Source organism: Erinaceus europaeus, chromosome 1 (genome assembly GCF_950295315.1).
Source record: "Erinaceus europaeus chromosome 1, mEriEur2.1, whole genome shotgun sequence".
Taxonomy (NCBI): domain Eukaryota; kingdom Metazoa; phylum Chordata; class Mammalia; order Eulipotyphla; family Erinaceidae; genus Erinaceus; species Erinaceus europaeus.
In genome coordinates, this window is record NC_080162.1 from 74,890,505 (window position 1) to 74,900,849 (window position 10,345).

A 10,345-nucleotide genomic window follows, 5' to 3' on the forward strand; every position below is an offset into this window, starting at 1 on the left:
GAGGGAGGGAGTGGGGAGAGAGAGAGAAAGAGAGAGAGAGAGAGAGACCTGTAGCCCTGCTTTACCACTTGTGAAGTTTTCCCCTTGCAGGTGGGGACCCCATGGTTGAACCTGGGTCCTTGCATACTGTAATGTGTCTGTTCAACCAGGTATATCACTACCTGGCTCCACAACTGTCTTTTTTTTTTTTAATTTTTTATTTAAGAAAGGATTAACGAACAAAACCATAAGGTAGGAGGGTACAACTCCACACAATTCCCACCACCCAATCTCCTTAACCCACCCCCTCCCATGATAGCTTTCCCATTCTCTAGCCCTCTGGGAGCATGGACCCAGGGTCATTGTGGGATGCAGAAGGTAGAAGGTCTGGCTTCTGTAATTGCTTCCCCGCTGAACATGGGCGTTGACTGGTGGGTCCATACTCCCAGTCTGCCTCTCTCTTTCCCTAGTAAGGTGTGTCTCTGGGGAAGCTGAGCTCCAGGACACATTGGTGGGGTCTTCAATCCAGGGAAGCCTGGCCAGCATCCTGGTGGCATCTGGAACCTGGTGATTGGAAAGAGAGTTAACATACGAAGCCAAACAAATTGTTGAGCAATCATGGATCTCAAGCTTGGAATAGTGGAGAGGAAGTGTTAGGGAGGTACTCACTGCAAACTCTAGTGTACTTCTGCTTTCAGGTATATATTTTGCAGTAGTTTATACATACGTGTGAACATAAGCTCTGTCTCACAGAAACTGGTGTATATCTAGGTTATGGGACTTTGTGAGAAGGTGAACCACCTGAGATGAAATTAGAATGTAAATTGGTACAGCCTCTGTGGAGAGCAGTCTGGAAAACTCTCAGAAGGCTAGACATGGACCTTCCACATGATCCTGGGGTTATACCCCAAGGACTCCATAACGCCCAACCAAAAAGAGGTGTGTACTCCTATGTTCATAGCAGCACAATTCATAATAGCTAAAACCTGGAAGCAACCCAGATGCCCAACAACAGATGAGTGGCTGAGAAAGCTGTGGTATATATACACAATGGAATACTATGCAGCTATCAAGAACAATGAACCCACCTTCTCTGACCCATCTTGGACAGAGCTAGAAGGAATTATGTTAAGTGAACTAAGTCAGAAAGATAAAGATGAGTATGGGATGATCCCACTCATCAACAGAAGTTGAGTAAGAAGATCTGAAAGGGAAACTAAAAGCAGGACCTGATCAAATTGTAAGTAGGGCACCAAAGTAAAAACCCTGTGGTGAGGGGTAGACATGCAGATTCCTGGGACGGGGGGTGGGAGTGGGTGGGAGGGATGGGTCACAATCTTTTGGTGGTGGGAATGGTGTTTATGTACACTCCTAGCAAAATGTAGACATATAAATCAGTAGTTAATATGAGAGGGGGAAAATCAGTTGTACGTCTCAAAGTTTCTCAAAACACAAACTGAATCTTTTTAATATTTAGGCTGTGTATTTGATATGCGGACTCTCTCAAAAGCCTAGACCAAGTAGATTAGAAGCATCCAATAGCACAGCTATATACAAGATACTGGATACTGTACAGCAAACCATAACAAAAGGACTTCTCAAAGTTAACCCAATTACCAAATAATGTGATAACATTAACTATCGATTGTCTTTTTGAACCCTAAGACAGCAGGAACCTCACATCTCCACTATAGAGCCCCTACTTCCCCCAGTCCTGGAACCCTTGGATAGGGCCCACTTTCCCGTATGCGTCTCCCAATCCATACCAAATAATATTGCATCCGCCGATCACAACCTAACCAACGCGATTGCCACCTCAACATGCTTCACCTCAGACTGTGTCCAGAGACTTCACGTGTGGAATGACAGCCCTTCAGCTTCATTACTCGGGTTTATTAATTTTTAATGAGAGAGAGGCACCAGAGTACTGCTCAGCTCTGGCTTATGATACTGAAGGAAATTGAACCTGGGACTTCAGAACCTCAGGCATGAAAGTCTGTTGTATAACCATCATGCCATCTCCCCAGCCCCGTAAATTAAATGTTATTTCTTCTACCCCCCCCCCCCCAATATTTTTCTTAGATCAAAGCACTGCACCTGAGTTCTCAAACACTTAGGCATGTGGTCTGGGTGGTGGCGCAGTGATAAAGCTTTGGAATCTCAAGCATGATGTCCCGAGTTCGATCCCCAGTAGCACATGTGCCAGAGTGGTGTCTGGTTCTTTCTCTCTCCTGTCTTTCTCATAAATAAATAAAAAAATAAAAACTTTTTTTTTTAAAAAAGAACAACCTCATGCATGAAAGTCTTTTTGCATAACCATTATGCTGTCTCCCCAGCCCTTAAAAGAACCATTCCTCTTGCTCTGGATAAGGATTTTAGCATGTCCCAAAGGCAATCTGGGCAACAATAGTGATATGTTGGGCACTTATTCGTCTCTTTTGGCCAGTGTGGTAGTGACTGTGCTTGAGTCATATATTCAGTGTTAATTGTCAGTGGGTATGTGTCACCAAGACTTGCCAGAAGCCCCTGCTGTTTACCCAAAGCTAACAATCTAATAGGACACAGCCAGCAGCTGCTAGTTGACCTGCAGTAAAAAGAACAGGGAGATTGCTTAGGCAAGACTCTGCAAGTTTGTGTAAGCAAAAAAGATAAGGGGTTTATAGTGAAATCTCCTTATTGGAGATATCTACACTTGTTGTTGATTTCTGTACTTAAAATGTACTGGTTTTAATTTGCATACAAGCCTTTTTCCTCTTTTTTGTTTTTAATGAAACTAGGAAATAATGGGTTGACAAAATAGCACATTTGAATAGTACTTTGAGGATGGGTAGGGGGGTGGAAGGCATGTTCAAGCCTGGCCTCACATTGGAGAAAGTTTCTACATTGTATCTTTCCTCTCTTTCTAAGATTTTATTTAAGAACAGAAAGGAAGACAGAGAGAAAAAAAGACCAGAGCACCACTCAGCTCTGGCTTATGGTTATGCTGGGGATTGAAACTGGAACCTTAGAACTTCAGGCATGAGAGTCTTGCATAACAGTTATGCTGTCCCAACAGCCCTTCTCTGTCCATTTTCTGTCTAAAATTGTCTGCCTGGGTCAGTGAAGCCCTCATGACAACAACAAAATCAACACAAGAAGCAACACAGTGTCATTAGTCAGAGATGCTAGCTAGCATGATGCCAACCAGACTTTCCTGGACAGACAACCCCACCAATGTGTCCTGGAGCTCCTCTTCCCCAGAGCCCTTCCCTACTAGAGGAAGCCAGAGACAGGCTGGGTGTATGGATTGACCTGTCAATGCCCATGTTCAGCAGGGAAGCAATTACAGAAGCAGACCTTCCACCTTCTGCGTCCCACAATGACCTTGGGTCCATACTCCCAGAGGGATAAAGAATAGGAAAGCTATCGGGAGGGGATGGAATACGGAGTTCTGGTGGTGGGAATTGTGTGGAGTTGTACCCCTCTTACCCTATGGTTTAGTCAATGTTTCCTTTTTATAAATAAAAAAGAAAAAAATAATTAAAAATTTTTAAAAAGTTGAGAAAGGTTGCCAGTGCATTCCACCCCTTCACTAGATGGTCTGTCCTCCTATGTTCCCCCTTCTGGAAGTGGCAGCTTTACTGGCTGTTGGGTCTGAATGTGTTTTCTTTATATGCACAACCAAATTATTATGCTACCCAGACGCCTTCCTGAGCAGTCTCTCCACTCCTGTCATGGAAACTTATCTCTACTAGGGTCTGCAGTCCCTCTTCTGGTGCAGTACTCCTCACACGTCACAGGTCCCTGGAGGGCTTCTTAAAACACATACTTTGGCTGCTAAATCCCTACTGTCAGATTCAGGAGGCCTGGATAAGGGCCAAAGAGTTTGCATTTCTAGTCCTGATGATACTGATCTGCTGAACACTAGACCACACCCAGAGACCACCATGGAAGAGAACCCCCTACCCCTACCAAGCCCAAATTGCTGAGTTTCCAGCCTGCCAATTCTTATTCTTTGAATTATGTGCAAATAAGAGCCAGTGAACTCTTCAGTACAAACATCAACTTTCAGCCAGTGAAAGTGATTCCTACAAGCTCAGTGTAAATCCCTTACTTACCTCCTTGACTTATACTCTCCCATGGAGTGGCCTCAGTGCCCAGACCCAACAGAGCCAGTCTAGAGGGCAGGAATCCTTCCCCTCCTTCCAGAGTTCTTCACAGAGTCACCTTTGTGTAGTCTTTGTGTTACACAGGAGAGCTGCTGAGTTTGTGGAGTCGGTATTTCCAAGATTCCATTACCAGAATGAAGATGAAAGGAGGGATACCCCCCCCCTTCCATCAAGTCATATGACTGATGAGGAAACTGAGGCTCCAAGTCTTAAGTTACTTTCCCAAAGCAACACTGCTAGTTAGTGGCAGAACCAGAGTTTGGACTAAGTCTGTCTGCTCCAAGGTACCCTCTTTACTTCCTTCTGAGCAATATCTCTGGGAAGTATTTTGGCTCTTCGGGAATTGAGTAACTTGATCAAAGACCTCTGGAGCAAGCGCCTTGTGAAGACTAGTTTGGACTGGACCCCTCACTGAACTCTTGGCCTTGCTATGGGACTCTCCAGCTAAGGGGAAACTTGTGGAGGGGACCTCCCAGGGAAATTGAGATCCTTGCACCTCAATTTCACAGTAATCTCAGACTGCCAGATGCTTGGGTTCCTGTCAGGGTGTGGCAACTGCCAGTCAGTCACAAGCCTTAGCAGGCCTGGTGATAGCCAGTGTGCCCAAAGTGCCAAGTAAACTGCAGCCAATTGTTGCTTCATCCTAGCCCACTCCTCAGCCTCCATTTAGACACTCCTTGCCATCTAGCAAGAGGGCCCTCTTGTAGCACCTACTCAGCTCTCTGTACATCCCCAGTTCTTGTAACCTGTTTTCACAAATGGGCCTAAAGTTTTATAAATAGCACAGTGGTGGGAATCAGGCAGTAGCGCAGTGGGTTAAGCACACGTTGTGCAAAGCACAAGGACCCGCGCAAAGATGCAGGTTCGAGCCCCCAGCTCCCCACCTGCAGGGGAGTCGCTTCACAAGCAGTGAAGTGGGTCTGCAGGTGTCTATCTCTCCCCCTCTCTGTCTTCCCCTCCTCTCTCCATTTCTCTCTGACCTATCCAACATCAACAACAATAACTACAACAATAAAACAAGGGCAACAAAAGGAAATAAATATAAAAAAATAAATAGCACAGCGGTTACCAGAGAAGCTACACAGTGCAACAGGACAGAACATGCATTCCCTGCTTCCTGAGCCACTTTCTGTGATCATGTGACCTCTGAGCAACTTCTGCAAATAAAATTGAATTACTCTCAATTGCCAGTGTATACTCTGCAGTTGGGTCTTGCTTCCGCTTTTGTGACTGCATCGCGCGCCCCCCCCCTCCCATTGGCTCTGCCTTCTAGAAGTAATGGTGCTTCTAAGTCTGCTCCTGGGACGTTTCCTGTTCTTGGAACAGCTGCACCAGCCCGGGGTACCCTCCTGCTACTTGATCCTATAGGGAGGTATCCAGTAGCTGTGGGGCAATTTTCAGATGACCTTGTTCCTCTGACGTCATTAGAAGGTTATTTTTGGCTTTGCTGTTTATGCTGCAGAAAAATTGGGCAAGCATGGGGAGAGGGAAATAGAGTGGAAGGGGATGTGTCTTCTCACTATCCCAGTCCCCTGCTAAAGTGGAAACATTTATTTTTCAGCATTTATGGAGAACCTACTGGAGGTCAAGCCCTAGAGCTACTAAGATTGTGGCAACACCTAAGTATTATTTGCTTACAAATTAGTTTTTAACTAGGGCGTTTATTTTGTGGTATGAAGTGCAATTAAACCTGAGTGCTGTGAAGCCAAATAACCGGAATACTAAGTCTGAAACCTTGGGCAGATTCCTTTAGTGCCTCAGTTTACTCTTGGAAAGGAGAGTGGTAATAATATCTACTTAATAAAGTTTCAAGATTTAATATGAAGATTAATATCTGTGGCATGTAATAAATACACAGATATCAGCAGCTGTTGTATTAACAGCAGTACTTTTTTTTTTTTTTTTTTGGTACTTGGAAAACAAAATTGATTCACATAGTCCTTGTCTGTCTTGAGCTGGCATCTAGATCCCCAGAGCCCCAAGTACTGGGACTGTGTGCACAGTCAAGACAAGTCGGAACAGAACACCTAACAAGACAAGTCGGAACAGAACTTTACCCTAACTTGTGGGAGCATTCTAGGGAAATGAAGTGATGTGGTTCCTGCCCTAGGAGAGCCTCAGAACAGTGACCACCCAACTGCATATCAGAATCATTTGGAGAGATTTAAAAATACCAATATCCTTTGGCCCACCTTCTGATTTAATTGGTCTGATCTCTGGAGAGACTCAGTCGGAGACTGTCAAAGCCCTGCAGGTATATCCCTTGAACACCAGGGTTGAGAAGCTCCCCCTGGCCTCTAGAAGGAAGTGACTTCTGTTAGCGTGACACTGGGACAGGGGAAAGGGGCCCTCACATTTGGGTGTGCATGGAAGTCACAAGAAATGTTGACTATAGAAATACATTCCTGGGGTCCTATTCCAAGAAGACTTTTAGACTCTAGAAGTTAGGCATTGAGAAACCCAGCCCAAGGAAGGGACCTTCAATGCCTTCTACTGAAAAATCCCACTCATCAGTTCCAAAGACTACACCTTCTGAAATCGCATGGAGTTTACCTCGTAGTCTTTGATCTTGTAAGTCTGTGTCTATGCTTTTATATTTAGAATTATTTACTATCTGCTATGAGTTAAAAGTTGTCTTTACAAAAAATACCAGAAAGTCCAGTGGATAAAACCACTTCCACTCCATACCTGTTAATATGTATTTTTTTTTATCCTTCTAGATGTTTTCTTTAAACATTTTAGCAAAAAGGGACCTACTTTATGAATGACTTCACAATTTTCCCCCCTAAAATGCAATGTGTGATTACTCTTAACTTTTCCCCAGCTTCATCTCTATGTCCTTAAAGTGATTGGCTTAGTTCTTGACAAAGTAAAGAGAGTTTAGCAAATAATTGTAACAATAAAACTCTTCAATTCTTGGCCAGAAGCATGCCATTGGAACTCCCAGGGAAATCTACACCCAATTTGCTCCCTGGAATATCTGCTTCTCTGCTTCTGGGGGGGAAAGGGCAGGGTCTGCTATAAAGACAGCAGCCTTATGTAGGGCTTTCCGAGGGTCCTGAGTAGTCCTGCCAAATTCCAGAACTGGGGAGGGTGGTAGGTGAGAGGGTAAAGTGGGAGAGCACAGGAGAAAAGGAACTATTTATGGCAGCCTTGAGTGACTCTCATACCAGAACCAGAGGGAAAGCTATAAGGGGAGTTGGCTGCTCCCTTTTAGAGTCAGAAAGGTCATTGCTCAACTCCCTGGATTTTCCATCACAGCCGAGAATGGAGAGGGTCAGGCTGGGAAATGTCTCCTCTGAGTAGGTCCTTTTAAAGCCTCTTGGCTGGATCGATTTCCTCCCAGGAGCCAAGGAAGCTGTGCCCAAGAGGAGTTAACCCCTCTACTCCCAAGGAATTTTCCCAGTCATGAGTGAGAGCATGGGAGCTCAGGCTTCTGGAATGCAGAACCATCCAGGGCAAGAGGCCTAAGGAGCCGTGAACTCTGGCTGGAGAAATCTTCCCTCTGGCCTTGTTAAATCCAACAGGCATAATTGCATCCTGCTGACCTTAATTCCCCTGGCGGGTCTAATTGGTCCTGGCACTGCCCTGCTTCCTGCCCTGCCCCTGTAGAGGCAGAGGATGGCTGCACAGCTGGTGGTGTAGGGCGGGAAAGCCCCTTCTTAAGGGTGGGCAGGGGCTCTGCCAGCCCCTTGAGTGGGAAGGAGGTTTCCTAATGCCCCTCCCTGTGGTTCTAAGAGAGACTGGAGAAGAAATGGGGACTCCCAGGAGCAGCTGGCTGAGCTAAGCTGCTGGCAATCCTGTGGATCCGGAACCAGGCCAGTCTCTCATCCCAGCAGGAGGAGCTGTGGAGAAGCCTGTGGGGACAGCTGAGCCCTCTACCTGGAGTGTCCACACCACCAATGAGACCCCAAGGCTCCCCAGTGCCATGGGTACTATACCAAGCACCCTAATGTTCCTAGGCAGTCTGGGGGAGAGGCACCAGGCAGGAAGAAGACAAGCTCAGCCTTGGGTTAGACGGTTCAAACCCAACTCTGTGACATGGTCCTGGGATGCAGTGGTTTTATTTTGTTTGTTTTTTAATTTTTACCAGAGCCCTGGCTTATGGTGGTGTGGGAATTGAACCCGGGACTTTGGAGCCTTAGGCATAAGAGTCTGTTTGCATGGCCATTATGCTATCTACCCACACACAGGATGCAGTTTTCTTGTCACCTCTGTGCAGTGGGGACAAAGTAGCTGCTGTCACGGACACTGTTCTGAATGCTTTATTGAGAGTTGTGGATGCTGACACAAGCCTTACTGGCTTTTTCAGCTTCACTGATAAAGCTCCTCTCAACTAACACTCCTTGGGGCGGGGGAAGGATTTATGGGGAACATTGTGTTAAGGACTGAGCGAGGACTCTGTGAAGCTGCCACCCTAGTGTCTGTCCCCTTCAGTGTGAGTTCAGTAAATGCTAGTTGTTATGTGGGAGTTCTAGCAGTTGTTCACAAATGTAGCAAAGCAAACTCCTGTTGCTTGAGCCTGGATTTGGGTTTCATGGGGTGGTGGCTCTGGATTTAAGCTTCTCCATAGCTGTGTGCCTTCAGGGACCAGCTTCTGACACTCTCTTGGCATCAGTTTCGGCACCTGTGAAATGGTCTGACGCTGGGGCATCCTGTTAGGAGCCAACGAACTGGGGAAAGCCCTTGGCCCACCCTTAGTGGCACTGGCTCAATAAGCAAGGGGCAGTGACTACCACAACCACAACACGGGTGCCAGCAAGAACAGTCATGGCAGGGTAATCCCACAAACCCAAGTCCAGAGCTTTGTTAGTCACCCAGTTATTTACTCACCAAACACTGGTTGGCAAGTACACTCTGTGCCTGGACATGGGGGCATCCTGCAGCCCTGCCCTGAGGGGTTTCTGGAAGGAGCTGCCTAAGTGCTGAATGCAGCTGAGAAGGGGCCTGGCATTTCAGGCTAAACTAACATGCGCTGGCATGCTGTTGGGGAAACTGAGCAGAGGGCCAGGGGCTGGATACTAAACATGAGCAGGAAGCATTTCCACCATCAGAGTGCTATGAGATTCATCAAGGGGTGTCCAGAGGCAGGAGGGGGCAGGCACAGACAGACCTGGCCGTTTTAGGGAAGAAGACACTCCTCTCTCAATTGCCTTTCTCGTAGAGTCTCTGGGCAAATTGCTCACACTTTTGATGTCCCTATTGTGTTATTTTCAAGATGATATTTTAAGACAATATGGATAAAGTTGGTAGCAGACTTAAAAAATAGCAGCTGAAAAAAAATAATTAAAAAAAAAAGGCAGCTGAGTTCCCTTCTCTTAGAGCTTGGCTCGGGCCTTTACAAGTTGTACACTTTGGGTAAGTTACTCAACTTCTCTGTGGATCAGCCTCCCTGTCTATAATTGTTTTGGTTTGTTCTGAACATGAAATGAGTGAATCTACATAGGAACATTTGGAATGAGGCCAAACACATGGTAAATACTACAGAGGTATTAATGTGCATTTTTTGCTTCCTAGACTTTGTGAACCAGTGGGTTCAAATAACAGAGTAGAGGGTACATATATAGTGATGTATCTCCTCTCTCAGTTACATGCTAATCTTACCAAAGGCATTCCAAGTGTATAAAGTGTAATTGTATATGTTGTTAACACACACACACACACACACACACACACACACACACACACACACTTTTTGCCCAAACAACAGTATATTTACATGAAATTCTGACCCCCATCACACACTTTGGAGGTTGCTGCTTATTAAACAATTCACAGCTTTCTCAGCCTTTTTATGCATTGACTTAATTCCAAGATGCTTTTACTTGCTGCATTCTATAAGGGCAGATGTTTCCTCCATTTGACAGAGGATGGGACTAAGGAGCAGGGGCAGAGAGAGTGGAGCAGTGGCCACAGCCAGGCACTGGACCCAGATGTCCACTCCAGATGTCTCCAGGGTACTGTGCCTGGGTAGTTCTCATGGTCATCCTGGTGGGGGGGGGCGGCTCTGGGTAGATGTCAATGGATGATAGAAGACCTTCCGGACCACATCTTTCCCATCTCAGCTTGAACCTCTTGGGCTGAATGGGACATCATGTGATGGAAGGCCTCAGAAAGACCTTACCAGCCCCTTCCTTCCAGGCAGTCATTGCAGAGAAGAGGCTAGGCTCAAGGGAGGGGCACAAGAGCACTGACTGGATCCTACCTGGAGTCTGCAA